Genomic DNA, 14,745 nt, shown 5'->3' on the forward strand with positions numbered 1-14,745 from the left:
GTTTTCCAGCAAATACAAAGCGGTGGGTCCGGAGATTCAGAGAGCCCACTTCACTAGAAAGTGAAGCCTCCCCTGGTTCCCCCATGCCTTCCAAATTTATATTTCATGTGTAGTTTATTAATTTACATCATAGCCCTTTTCCAGATTCCTGAACCTTTGCAGCTGCAGAAAAGACCCCAGCATTTATGGAGCCTGAAACTGGGACATCTGGAGAAGAAGATTTCACCTGAGGGAAGAAAGTAAATTCACCTGGGAGGTGATGGGTCACTGGTAGAGGTGGGGTCACTGAAAATTTGGTGGGGAGGTTCACTTGGTGTATAAAGCCTGTGCCAAGCTTTGGATTTCCAGAACCAGAGTGGGTGGGAAAGTCTTTTGTTTCAAGCCAGGCTATAATGGGGAAGGATTCAACCAAAAGGCAAAAATATCGTTGTAAATTTTTAGCTTCCAGGATCAAGGATGAAGAAATTAAAATGTCGAAAGATACTTTCTTAAATCAGTCTCAAGGAAAAGGAGTGCCATTGTCATCTAACTATGTGGGGTCTTGTTCTGCTTCTAGTGTGGAAAGACTTGGCAGCTAGAGAGGATGGAGCTGTTAATCCTCTCGCCAGGGAACTCTCTGATGCCATGTTGAACAATTACCATAAGGATGCCTTTGGACAGGCAGATTTGAGCTGAAATAACTTTAAAGGCCAGTCAATGCTGTGGAGAGCGGAATAGGAGAAGATCTTTGATTTCTTTAGTCTTGTTGATCTGTCATTGTATTTAGTTTAATGTGTTTATTGTTAGTCTATTAAGCATGGCTTTAATTCAATAAGAAAGGAAACCTGGGCGGTCAGTTCAGTTGCTAAATTTCCCCAAAGCAAGCAGGATGTGGGGGTGGGGAGACACATGGTGATCCTGTAAAATGGACGCCCACTCCCAAGAGTATTATTAGAAAAATCTCATTTCCCCTATGTTTTTTATTTTCCGGTAAAATTTTGCAGAATTTAAGGGATGCATCTGGGATTCTGTACTCGTAAAGAGAGAAAGCTAGCTTAAGACAAAACGTGCGCACCCTTTGATTTTGGATTTTAGATAATTTTGGGCTAAGTTTAAATCTCTTTACGGATGCTACAGAATGAACCCAAAACTGTTTTTTCCTCAGAAAGATGGCAGAGATGACCCAAGGAAAAGATCCAGGCAGGTTCTAAGCAACAAGGTTGGTATTTCCATAATAAATGGTAGTTGGTTTTTTTCATTGATACAGTGACAAATTTATTGAGTTCATCTATTTTAGTAATAACTATTAATATATATATATATATATATATATATATATATATATTATATAAAGATAGTAACATTCACACCTGACAAAAATGTGTAAGAACAAGTCATATACAGATATGCAAAAAAACTGATAGAATAATTTATAAAATATCATTACTGTACATAAACCCATCAGTTCAGATATAAAATTCACAATTTTGAATCTACCCTTTGACTATTTATTTATTTGTTTATTTATATTCTCAATGCAATTTTTATTTTATTTTTATTTTTTTAAATTTTATTTTATTGTTTAAAGTATTACAGATAGTAGTACATATGTCTCCTTTTTTTCCCCATTGACTTTCCCCTGGCCTCCCCTAACCCCCCCCCCCACATGCCCTCACCCCCCGCCCCCCAGTGTTTTGTGTCCATTGGTTATGCTTATATGCATGCATACAAGTCCTTCGGTTGATCTCTTACCTCCCCCACCCCAAACATTCCCCAGCCTCCCCACCGTAATTTGACAGTCTGTTCCATGCTTTTCTGCCTCTGAATCTATCTTTTTGTTCATCAGGTTATAATGTTCTTTATTATCCATAAATGAGTGAGATCATGTGGTGTTTTTCTTTCACTCCTGGCTTATTTCACTTAGCATAATGTTCTCCAGTTCCATCCATGCTGCTGCAAAGGGTAAGAATTCCTTCTTTGTTATAGCAGCATAATATTTCATTGTGTAGATGTACCATAGTGTTCTAATCCACTCATCTGTTGATGGGCATTTAGGCTGTTTCCAAATCTTGGCTATTGTAAATTTTGCTGCTATGAACATAGGGATGCATGTATCCTTTCTGACTGGTGTTTCTATTTTCTTGGGATATATTCCTAGAAGTGGTATTCCTGGGTCAAATGGCAGTTCCATTTTTAAATTTTTGAGGAAACGCCATACTGTTTCCCACAGTGGCTGCACCAGTCCGCATTCCCACCAGCAGTGAAGGAGGGATCCTTTTTCTCGGCATCCTCTCCAACACTTCTCATTTGTTGATTTGTTGATGATAGCCATTCTGACAGGTGTGAGGTGGTACCTCATTGTCGTTTTGATTTGCATCTCTTGGATGATTAGTGGCTTTCAGCATGTTTTCATGTGTCTCTTGGCTTTCTGAGTGTCCTCTTTCAAAAAGACTCTATTTAGAGTCCATTTTTGCCCATTTTTTGATTGGATTGTTTATTTTCCTTTTGTTGAGTTGTATGAGTTCCCTGTAAATGTTGGAGATTAAACCCTTATCGGAGATAACATTGGCAAATACGTTCTCCCATGCATTGGGCTTTCTTGTTGTTTTGTTGATGGTTTCTTTTGCTGTGCAGCAGCTTTTTATTTTGATGTAATCCCATCTGTTTATTTTCTCCTTAGTCTCTCTTGCCCTAGTTTCTGTGTCTATAAAGATATTCCTACGACATATATCTGCAATTTTGCTGCCTATGGAGTCTTGTAGGATTTTTATGGTTTCTGGTCTTACATTCAAGTCCTTTAGCCATTTGGAGTTTGTTTTTGTTTATGGTGTAAGTTGGTGATCTAGGTTCATTTTTTTGCATGTATCTGACCAAATTTCCCAGCACCATTTATTAAAGAGGTTGTTTTGACTCCATTGTATACTCTTGCTCCTTGTCGAATATTAATTGAGTATAATGGCTTGGGTTAATTTCTGGGTCCTCTATTCTGTTCCATTGGTCTATATGTCTGTTCTTGTGCCAGTACCAGGCAGTTTTGAGAACCGTGGCTTGGTAATATAGTTTGATGTCTGGTATTGTGATCCCTCCAACTTTATTGTTCTTTCTCAGGATAGCTGTGGCTATTCGGGGTCTTATTTTATTCCAGATGAATTTTTGGAGAGTTTGTTCTAGATCTTTGACATATGCCATTGGTATTTTAATAGGCATTGCATTGAATCTATAGATTGCTTTAGGTAGTATGGACATTTTAATGATGTTGATTCTACCAATCCATGAACATAGTATGTTCTTCCATTTGTTTATGTCTTCCTCTATCTCTTTTTTCAATGTCCTGTAATTATCCGAGTATAGGTCTTTTACGTCCTTGGTTAAGTTTATTCCTAGGTATCTTAATTTTTTTTGGTGCAATGGTAAATGGGATTGTTTTTTTTTTTTCATTTCTCTTTCTGTGAGTTCATTATTGGTGTATAAAAAGGCCATAGAATTCTGGGTGTTAATTTTGTATCCTGCTACATTGCCAAATTCATTGATTAGGTCTAGTAGTTTTTTGATGGAGTCTTTGGGCTTTTCTATGTATAATATCTTGTCGTCTGCAAATAAGGACAGTTTTACCTCTTCTCCCCCAATTTAGATGCCTTTTATTTTTTCTTATTGTCTGATCACTATGGCTAGTACTTCTAGTACTGTGTCAAACAGGAGTAGTGAAAGTGGGCATTCTTGTGTTGTTCCTGTTCTTAGGGGAAATGGATTTAGTTTTTGCCCATTGAGTATGATATTGGCTGTAGGTTTGTCATATAGGGTTTTTATTATGTTGAGGTATGATCCCTCTATTCCCACTTTGCTGAGAGTTTTTATCAAGAAAGGGTGTTGGATTTTGTCAAATGCTTTTTCTGCATTAATTGATATGTTTATGTGATTTTTGTCTTTCAGTTTGTTTATGTGATGTATCACATTTATTGATTTGCAGATATTGAACCATCCTTGCATCCCTGGAATCAATCCCACTTGGTCATGGTGTATGATCTTTCTAATGTATTGCTGAATCCGATTTGCTAGGATTTTGTTGAGTATTTTAGATTCTATGTTCATCAAGGATATTGGCCTGTAGTTCTCTTTTTTTGTGGTGTCTTTATCTGGTTTTGGAATTAGGCTTATGCTGGCTTCATAGAAAGAGCTTGGAAATGTGCGTTGCTCTTGAATTTTTTGGAATAGTCTGAGGAGGATAGGTTTTAGTTCTTCTTTGAATACTTGGTAGAACTCCCCTGTAAATTCGTCCGGACCAGGGCTTTTGTTTGCTGGAAGATTTTTTGATCACTGTTTCAATTTCTTAGGTAGTTATCAACCTATTCAAGTTTTTTGACTCTTCTTGGTTGAGTTTTGGGAGCTTGTAGTTTTCTAAGAATATGTCCATTTCATCTAGGTTGTCCATAGAATTTTGTTGGAATAGGGTTGTTCATAGTATTTTTTCATAATTGTATTTCTGTGGGATTGGTTGTTATTTCACCTCTTTCATTTCTGATTTTGTTTATTTGGGTCCTCTCTCTGCTTCTTGGTGAGCCTGGCTAGAGGTTCATCAATCTTGTTTAATCTTTCAAATAACCAGCTCTTGGTTTGTTGATCTTTTGTATTGTTTTTTTCGTCTCTATGTTGTCTATCTCCACTCTGATCTTTATTATTTCCTTCCTTCTCCTTACACTGGGCTTTTCTTGTTGCTCTCTTTCTAACTCTTTGAGTTGTAAGGTTAGATAATTTATTACCATTGTTTCTTGTTTTTTGAGGCAGGCCTGTAGAGCTATGAACTTCCCTCTCAAGACTGCTTTCACTGTGTCCCATAGATTTTGGATTGTTGTGTTTTCATTGTCGTTTGTTGCCATGATGCTTTTTATTTCTTCTTTGATCTCTCTGATAACCCAGTCATTGTTTAGTAGCATGCTACTTAGCCTACAGGTGTTTGATTTTTTTAATAGTTTTTATTGTAGTTGATTTCTAGTTTTATGCCATTGTGATCTGAGATGGTGCTTGATATGATTTACTTTCTACATTTTTTTAAATTAAAGAAAACTAATTTTAAAATCACTAGAAAATCCTGTGAGAATAGAAATGTTTTATTTTGCACTGTTCAGTAGAGTTGCCAGTAGCCACATATGGCTATTGAGCTCTTGATACATGGTTAGTGCAACTTAGGAGTGTGATTTCTCCTTTTACTTCATTTTAAATTAGCCACATGTGGGTAATGACTACCTTATTGGTCAAAGCAGAACTTGCGAGTGCTGAATCCTAACCACTAGACCACTAGGGACTGTGGTACATAAAATGAACAACATAAACTGATGAACAAAAACAGATCCAGAGACAAAGAAACATCTATCAGACCATCAAACCTCAGAGGGAAGGTAGGGGAGGGTGGGGGTAAGGGGGAGAGATCAACCAAAGGACTTACATGCATGCATATAGGCCTAATCAATGGACACAGGCAACACGGGGTGAGGGCATGAGTGGGGGCGGGGGGGGGGATGGGAGGGGTAATGTAGGGATAAGGACACATAGGTAATAACTTAATCAATAAAGAAATTAAAATAACAAACAAACAAACAAACATAAACAAAGCAGAACTTGAAACTTGGGAGCTCAGTGCACCACTTAGAGCATTTGCTTGTATGCAGGAATACCCCCATCTTGTGGTCTTTTAGAATATTCCTTCTGAAATATTGGGAACTAAGATGTATTAGCAAGTATAAGCAAGTATTTTTTCTTGTAACTTCAGAACGTTAATAAATCATAAGAGTCATCTGGTAGATTATATAAATTATCTACAAGTTTAAAGACCGGTGTGGGTAAAAGACAGTCATCACACAGGGCAAATGAATTGCAGGGGACAGTAAGTGTTTAGAAAAACACTAAGAATATAGAGTCACTCTTTTGATTGGGACACAGGGAGGCTTTTAAACAACAGAGGGACCTTGTTATCTTCCGAGTCCAACAATATTACTATTTGCAGATAAGGCTTCATATGGTTGTTCCTAGAATTAGTACAATTGGGAAATGATCACTTTTAGGCATCAAGGATATCTTTTTCCAAGAATGGTGAAATGTGAAGAGTTCCTGGAAGTTTGGTTCATCCTTGAAATGGCCTTGAACATATTTTATTGGAGATTTATCCCTAAAGCACACACCTTTGGGGCATGTTAACCAAATATCCAGGATGCTACTTTAGTTCTTTGGGCTCATCCTAAGCTTAGCAGAAATAATTGGAAAAGGGCAATGAAATGAGGCTCAATGTACTTTGTGAAACAAGGCAGAATGGCCAAACCTCAAACTCCCTGAGATAAATAAGGTAAATTATTAAACATTGGAAAGCTAATCCCATAGCTAGTTACTGGAATTTATTTAGCCATATGCAAGTAATGAGCAGCAACTATCTTGTGATCTGTAATTATTGGGAACAATAAAGTTTTTATAAGGAAGCTCAGTTTTTATTTGGTTTCAATGTCTGACATTAGCCTTGGAACAGTTCCCTGTTGCATTAGAAGAACTAATATATCTAGTGTGTATTCCTTAAAAGCTATTGGCTGTTATTTATTTTTCTTTTAGGATAAGCTAGTCATAATTTGGTGACTCTCTGATAAGTTATCAGAATCCAATCAATTGATTACCATCAATTTTATTTATTTTTTGGTGGTATGTGCAGATTTGATCTGCATTTACACCATTCACATTTCTCTTGTCAACAAATAAAAATAAATACTTCCATGGCCATGTTGCCTTCCTTTTTTATGATAAGTTATATTTATGGTACAGAAAACATCTAGTAGATGTAGAATAAACAGTGTAGAAAAAACAGAGATCATATCTTGCCCTCTTTCTTTCTATTTTCATTTTTTAATAAATAATGAAACTCTAAGGCTGGGTAGCTCAGTTGGTTGGAGCATCGTCCCATATACCAAAAAGGTGCAGGCTCAATCCCCAGTCATGGCACATATAGAAGGCAGTGTTCAATGATTCTCTCTCACATAGATGTTTCTCTCTCTCCCTCTGCCCCTCACTCTCTTTCTTTCTCTCCCTCTAAAATCAATAAACATATCATCAGGCGAGGATTATAAAAAATAAACATAATACAATAATAAAGAAATAATACAATACAGTAATACTCTGTATAATTTTTCAGTCCAATTTCTCTCTTTATATTTCCATTATAAATTTTCTAATCATTACTCTAATTTAGGTTTTTAATCATTTATTACATATACTAGAGGACCGATACATGAAATTCATGCAAGAGTAGGCCTTCCTTCCCCCAGCTGCCAGCACCAGCTTCCCTCTGGGACCAGAGATCCGGGCTTCCTACCTTCCCCCCCACCCCCCCGCCCCCTGACCGCTGTCAGGCACCCGGGACCCGAGCATCCCTTGTAGCCCTGGCTTTGTCCAGAAGCTCGTCTGGAAGGATGTTCAGTCTAATTAGCATATTATGCTCTTATTATTATAGATAGATATCAATCAACCCTATGTGGTATTAGTTCTTTCTGGATTTATATACAGGTATATTTTATGTAATATTCTGGAACTTCTTTTGTTTATATTATCATAAATTTTAAAATGTATCTACTTTGAGACAAATAGTTCTTTATTGATTTTAACTGCCCTGTAATATTTATTCATATAAGTATTTCAGAACTATGTATGTATTCCTTTACTGGTGAATATTTACCATATTTTGTTGATTTTATTTATTATTTTTTAACTATTTTTTTTACTTCAGAGAGGAAGGGAGATAGAGAGAGAGAAACATCAATGATGAGAGAGAATCATTGATCCACTGCCTCCTGCACACCTCACACTGGGGATTGAGCCTGCAACCCAGGCAAATGACTGGGTTTCAGAGCACTGTGCCTTCCTGGTTCATTGGTTGATGCTCAACCATTGAGCAACACTAGCTAGGCATATTTTGTTGATTTTAAAATGTGCAATATGTGACATTTAAAATCATTTGAAATCCAAATACAGAGCTAATAATAACGCACATGGCCTTCATCTACTCGGTGAAGGACAAGGCTCTGCAAACTTCCTGTGTAAAGGCTTTGGTAGTAAATGGTTTGGGCTCTGTAGACAATACCATCTTGGTCATAACTACTCACATTGGCCATTGTAACATGAAAGTAGCCAAAGACAATATGTAAATGAATGTACATGTCTGCCTTCCAGTCAAACAGTAATTATGGACACCAAACATTAATTATGGACACCAAAATGTTAATTTCATATGATGTTTATGTATCAAAAATATTCTTTTCATTGTTTTCTAACTTTTAAAAAGTGAATAAAAATTATTATTATCTCATGGGACATATATAAACAGGCAATAGGCCAGATCTCACCCACTGACTATAAATTGCTGACACCTGGTATACACGCAATATATTGACATACCCTCCTTTCTAACATCTACAAAAAATTATATCCTTCTTTAATAGAAAACATTTAATAAAATAAGTCAGAAGATCAGATATTCTACATCATGATGACCAAACCAGTGACCTCATGAAAAATTCTGGCTCTCGACACTGACTTGGTCAAAACGCAGAAGTGTCCTGTGTTGACATTATTCTGCAGGGACAGACTGTCAGTAAGCAATGCTGGCTGGATGAGGTAACCCACACTACTGAGCAAAGGATGGCCTCCTGGTACTGCGCAGAGGCCCCACCAGGTGGCGCTGCAGCGGCCAATGCGCCTGGCAGGCCAGCCTGGCAGATCTGGCCACAGGCGTCCACGTGGGTGAGGGGGACTAGCCTGGAGGGACTTGGAGTCACAGGACCCGCTGGGCTTCCTGGCTCGCGCCGCTGCCTCGCCCGAGTCCGCCAGGGTCCCGCGGGCAGAGGAGCTGGAGGAGCCTTTGGAGGCCGAGGCGTGCTGGTGTGGATGCCGCCCCGCTGCCAGACCAAGTGCATCAGCCTGGAATCCAGGCCACCATCCTGCAGGCGCTCCTCTCCCGCGTGTGGCCTGGATCCTCTTGCTAATCTGAGGGAGGAACTGGAGCTGAAGCTGGTGAGGGGCAGTGCTGGGCCAGGCCACCTTCCTCCATGTCACCAAGGTGAGTGCCCTCCTGCTCACCTGCCCAGCGCCTCCCGCCTAAAAGCCCTGTTAAACCTCCTCCCTCCGCCCCCTCCCCTTGCAACTGAGTGCGGGTTCCAGCCTATCTGGCACTTCCCAGGGGCCCGGCCTGGAGTGTCCCACGTGGTGGTGGCTGTGGTGGGCGTGAAGGGTTCATTCCAAGGGTGAACTTGGGCTTGTCAGGTATTTAAAACACTTGGAGGATTGGGGTTTCTCTGGGCCTTGCTCTGTGGGGGCAGCCAAGGAGTCACTATCCTGAAGGATTGGGACTTGGTGAGCCCCGGGTAATGGGAGAAAGCAGGAGAGTGGAGAGGCTCCATCAAGCCGCCACCTGGGACCAAGAGCCCCCGTGCGAGACCAAGAGCCCAAGTGTGGGCTCCTTCTCTGTGGGCAGCTGGTCCCCCGTCATTCGGGTGCAGGTTGCGTGTGCTCCCTGGACCTGGATGAGTGCTGGCTGCTGTACTGACAGGAGGCAGCTGGGGACAGAGTTCCAGCCAGACCCCAGCAGGGCCCCCTGTCTATTAAGCCAGACAGTGAGGGGTCCTGCTTCTCCAGGACTTGTCTCAAGCCGGGGGACAAGACAGATCTGTAGTCCCCAGAAAGTTAACTACCTGGTCAAACAGAGTGTGTGTGTGTGTGTGTGTGTGTGTGTGTGTCTGTATGCATTGAGGGGGGGAGCGGGGGAGGGTGGAGAGGAGAGCTGAAGGAAGGGAATGGACAGGGGCAGAGCTTATTCCAGGCCCTGACATTGTGTGTCTAGGAGAAGGGACCCTCCAGGCAGGGGGCAGGACAGTGTGGACAGGGAACCTTTCATAGAGGGGTCAGAGCTGGGGGACAGGGAACCCCACTGGGAAGGACCCCATAGTGGGGACAGGAAACCCTCCATGCAGGGGGAGGGCAGCAGGAAAGAGAACCCCAATTAGAGGGGGCAGGGCACGGAGGAGAGGGGAAACAGGGAACCCTCTATGGAGGGGACAGGGCAGTTGGACAGGCAATCCTCCATGCAGGGGGGAGGGCAGGAGGAAAGGGAACCCCACTTTGAGAGAGCAGGGCAGAGAGGAGTCAGAATTATCCATGGAGGAGGCAGGGCAGGGGGACAGGGATCCCAACTTTGAGGGGGAGGGGCAGGGAGGAGAAGGTACCCTCCATGGAGGGGGCAGGCAGGGGGACAGGGAACCTCACTTTGAGGGGGCAGGCAGGGGGGAAAGGGAAGCCCACTTTAAGGGAGAAGGGCAGGGAGGAGACAGAACCCTACATGGAGGGGACAGGGCATGGAGGAGAGGGAACAGGGAACCCTCCATGGAGGGGAGAGGCTGATTATTAAAAAGGAATAATAACATTTATCGGTCATTCATCATGTCCAAGTATGGTGATCATGATTATAGTGAAGAGCACATAGGAATGAAGTTCAAGTAGGAAGTGGTCATTCCGTGGGACAAAGGATGAAACAGAGTTTGAAATTCAAGGTGCCCAAGCAGCTGGGCATTTGAGGAACAGAACCTCAGAGAGGCAGAAACCACAGGGAAGTAGCCACCACATCTGCCTGCAATCTCCCCTCAAGGCATTTGCCAAATCCTACCTTGAAAGGGTGATTGATCTCAAAACAACAAGCAGAAAACAATGGAGTGTAGGAGATTTAGACTAGCTCTCAGCAACTGGACCTGACACTTTTAGAGAATCACACCCCACAGATGGAGAGCACTAGTTCACTTGAAGTGCATAGGAAACATTTACAATTATAGACCATCGCTGTTTCAAAGGCCTGAAATCAGAGTGTGCATTCTGATCACAGTCAACCAAACTCATCATCAACAATGACAGATTGAAACACATGGGTATGACTGGCACCACTGAGAGCTTTATACATACAGTGGGGCCTTGACTTACGAGTGTCCCGACTAACGAGTTTTTTGAGATACCAGCTGTCTCTCCGCCGATTTTTTGCTTTGAGTTGACAGAGTAATTTGAGTTAACGAGCTCCTTAAGGAGCTCAGTCTCCGAAGGAATTAAACTCGTAAGTCAAGGCCCCACTGTATGTTGACAAACTTGCTTAATTAGACCTGCTTTCTGATTTAGCTAAACTTTTTCCAGCCCAGTGAAGCACCCCAACTTTTCTTTCAGGATATTGTCAGCAACACAGCAGTAAATATCAATACGAAGCAGATTATTATTGTAGAAAATACAGGGAGTACAAAGGGTGAACTATTTAACTGTAGCACTGTTTGACTATATTCTGTGTAGTGAGAAAACCTGGAGTCATTTTCAAGTTCTACCATTTCTTATTTCTTTTCAGCTGGGCCAAGTTTCTAAACATTCTAAATCTCCATTTTCCGGCTAATTGAAAGAAAATAGGATTCTACCAAGTCTCCTATCTACCTACTCCAGGAGTTCTGTTTGGATGAAATGAGATGAGGCACGTGAAAACGTTTCACAGACATTTGGTTAAACTGTAAAATGTTTTCACTTGGCTATAAAGCAAGTGGGATGAAGAAACTCCAAGGAGGCTAGTCACCAGGGAGAGGAAGCCGGGTGTCCTATGTGACATCATTACCTGGCGCCCACAGCCATCATTTCTGTGCTGGGCTGGGCTGTGGGCTTTGCGCCATGGGGTCTCGGCAGTGTTGGCTGCTATTTGGTGGGGTGTCGCTTCAAGGTGGTGGCAGGGCCTGTGTCCCACTTGGGGGAAGCTGAGTGTTACTTGTGGGTTCCAGGTTTTCTGTAAATTGCCAGTTCACGTCAAGGCAGTTCCAGCATTGAGCATCTCCCCCTGGTGGTCAGTGCGCATCATAGCGACTGGTCAGACGGTTGGACATTAAGCATATTAGCTTTTTATATATATAGGTTTGCAATAAGAACAGCAAAAACCATTCTAAAAGAAAATTAGCTATGGCTCATGCCTAAAATTGATCAGATCTGAACCTTTACTGTAGATATCAGCCTTCCAATGAGGAATTCTTCAAATACAGCCTGTGCTGTGGATACTGAGGCATCCTGCCTAGGAGCCTCTCTCTTCAGGGTTCCTGATCTGCCCCTTCCCCTACTGCGCCCCAGCCCCTGCCCCATTATTTTTTCCAAGCAGACCCAGCATCTCCAAAGCCACGTGTTCTCATTCAGGGGCTGTTAGCGTGCAAGAATGCAGTTTAAAGGATATTTCACACCCAAAGCACTTTTTAAGTTTCTCAAAGATGAGTGGATGGTCACTGAACATGGGTGCAAAATGCATTTTAAACCAAAAATAGTTATTTAAATGTTTTTTTAGAAGATTTGTTCTCATTATCAAAACAATACAGGATCATTAGTAGAAATTTACAAGAAATATATGAGGTAAAAGAAACCACTTCTCTCCATTATCCAGGGTTAACCACTGTCAACATTTCAAAGTATTTCTGTTTGTCTTAGGTAAATTTATATATCCAAATACCTTTTTGAGGTGATACTATTTATTTTTTAAATATAATTTCTATTGATTTCAGAGAGGAAAGGAGAGGGGGAGAGAGATAGTAACATCAATGATGAGAAAGAATCATTCATTAGCTGCATCCTACACACCTCCTACTGGGGTTGGAGCCCACAATCAGGGTATGTGCCCTGACAGGGACTCTATGCATGACCTCCTGGTTCATACATCAATGCTCAACCACTGAGCATGCCTCCAGGGCAAGATGATACTATTTGTTATGTGTGTATTTTGATTTGTTTTCTTTAGTTATTGTGTATGCATTTCACTGCATCTATAACCACTTTTTTTTCCCATTTATTAAGGCACTGTTTATTTTTCCCAGCTTTATTGAGAAATAATTGATATACACCACTGTATAAGTTTAAGGCAGACAGCAGGATGGTTTGATTTACCTACACTGTGAAATGATTACCACATTGGGTTCAGCTAACATCCATTGAACATGTGACAAACCAAAATGGAAATCTCTAATGTAATTTGAGGTCTTTTTTCTTCAAAGTCAAACCTACAATTCTTACTATTGCAAAAAAGAGCTGTACTTGGAACTGAAGTGCAGGGTGTGGTGGGTCTGCAGCTGGGGCTCTACTGCCCTGGCCTCTTGCACTTGACCCTTGTGCCTGTTCACATGCAGTTCCGTTCTCCCTCCAGACTTCACATGAGGCTGGTGATGGATGTGCTGCCCCTACCGGACAAGCTCCACAGTCTGTCTTCCCACCACTGAGTGGCAGAGGTGAGAGCCCACACTGTAAGGCTGTGGGGCCTATAAAGTTCAGACCTCACTTGTGTCTAGGAAGCTCTGGGGGTGACCTCAGCATCAGTGTGCGCAGAGCCTATGCTGGCCTCTGGGATGTGCTCTGTGAGGGTCCAGCTCACCCATAGCTCCTCTACCCCTGGATCTCAGCCACCTTCCCGGTCCTTCTGCTAGAAGCTCTGGTTCTCTCAGAATCTTAGACTCCTCTCCCGCCATGAGCTGTGTGGAAGCTTCATATAACACGATAGTTTTCGGGGAAAACTGGCAAGAGAAAAATAAGAAAAATAAGCAGGAGTCCCCCCAATACTTTGGAGTCCAGGCCCCATTTTCCCAGGTCCTCACCAGAGATGGGTTTTTCCTCAGCATTTGAAGGGCTATGCCCCGGCCATGGCTTAAGAGCCAGGCCAGGAAAGAAGAGGGGGAGGATCCAGGGCAGCCCCCACTCTGGCTCCAACAGGCCCCCGGTCCAGTCCTCTGAGTCATTGCCGTCCTGCTCACAGAACAGGGCTAAGACTCACTGCCTTCAAGACAAATCAGCTCACCACCGTGCTGGTCACTTGTCAAGTTCTCACTTCTCTCCCCACTCAGCCCACTGCTGCTCTCTCTGGAGTCCGCAGTTACTATTCTCTCTGAGACCATGGTTGTCATCATTGGGTGGACAGCTAGCCATTGACCTGCTCCATCTCGGTGGCTCCAGAATGATATCTTCGGTTCTTTTGAGAAGAAGAAAAGGAAGGGAGAAAATGGGTCTGGACAGCAAGTAACCTTTCTGTAGAAATGCATGGACAGTGAGTTTTTTTCCTCTTAGTACTTTGAAGTGCTATGTGGATTGGCATGAGGTACTTTTATTTTATTATTCTCTCTGCATGTTCTTTCTGAAGGTGACTGAGTTGGCTGGCTGCACAGGTACAGGAACAAGAGAGTGAATGTGCTGTCCTATGTGCCAAGATGCAAGGAGTTTGTGCTGTTCTGCATTTCTGAGCCTCTCTCACCAAGTGAGTCAGGTCTGGCCAGAGGCAAGGACAGCCATGAGTGGCTCCTCCCAGGCCATCCTGACACCACCACTCTGTCCAACCTCTACACCATTGGTCTGTGCTCATTGCCAGCTGAATCCACAAGCCAGAGGAGCCCTGGAGCCCTGAGTCACTGTATGGAGAGGATGAGCTTTGGTGGCTCCCTGGCCCACATCATGGACCACAAGGAGCAAGATTTTATTGGGTTCAGACACTGAAAAGTTCTTCATGACAGCCCACATTATTACCCTAATGATACAGTCTTTGATGAACAATTAGAACCTCCCTGACTGGACCACAGAGTAAGGTGTCGGACCTTTGATGAGTGACACTCTGTCTCTCATCTTCTTTTAACCCAGTGGTCGGCAAACTGCGGCTCGAGAGCCACATGCGGCTCTTTGGCCCCTTGAGTGTGGCTCTTCCACAAAATACTGACT

General features: G+C 42.3%; 1 long non-coding RNA gene across 1 annotated transcript; it reads left to right on the plus strand.

Annotated features, from left to right (window-relative positions):
• The first annotated feature begins 8,761 nt into the window (after positions 1-8,761).
• On the plus strand, positions 8,762-14,711 carry LOC138998785 (uncharacterized). Its single transcript, XR_011469267.1, has 4 exons — positions 8,762-9,064; positions 13,193-13,274; positions 13,884-14,083; positions 14,177-14,711. It is a non-coding gene; the product is annotated as an uncharacterized lncRNA (long non-coding RNA).
• The last annotated feature ends 34 nt before the right edge of the window (positions 14,712-14,745 follow it).

This window comes from Myotis yumanensis, unplaced genomic scaffold (assembly GCF_028538775.1).
Source record: "Myotis yumanensis isolate MYYU_CA2020_CCGP unplaced genomic scaffold, mMyoYum1.0.hap1 SCAF_21, whole genome shotgun sequence".
In the NCBI taxonomy this organism is placed as follows: domain Eukaryota; kingdom Metazoa; phylum Chordata; class Mammalia; order Chiroptera; family Vespertilionidae; genus Myotis; species Myotis yumanensis.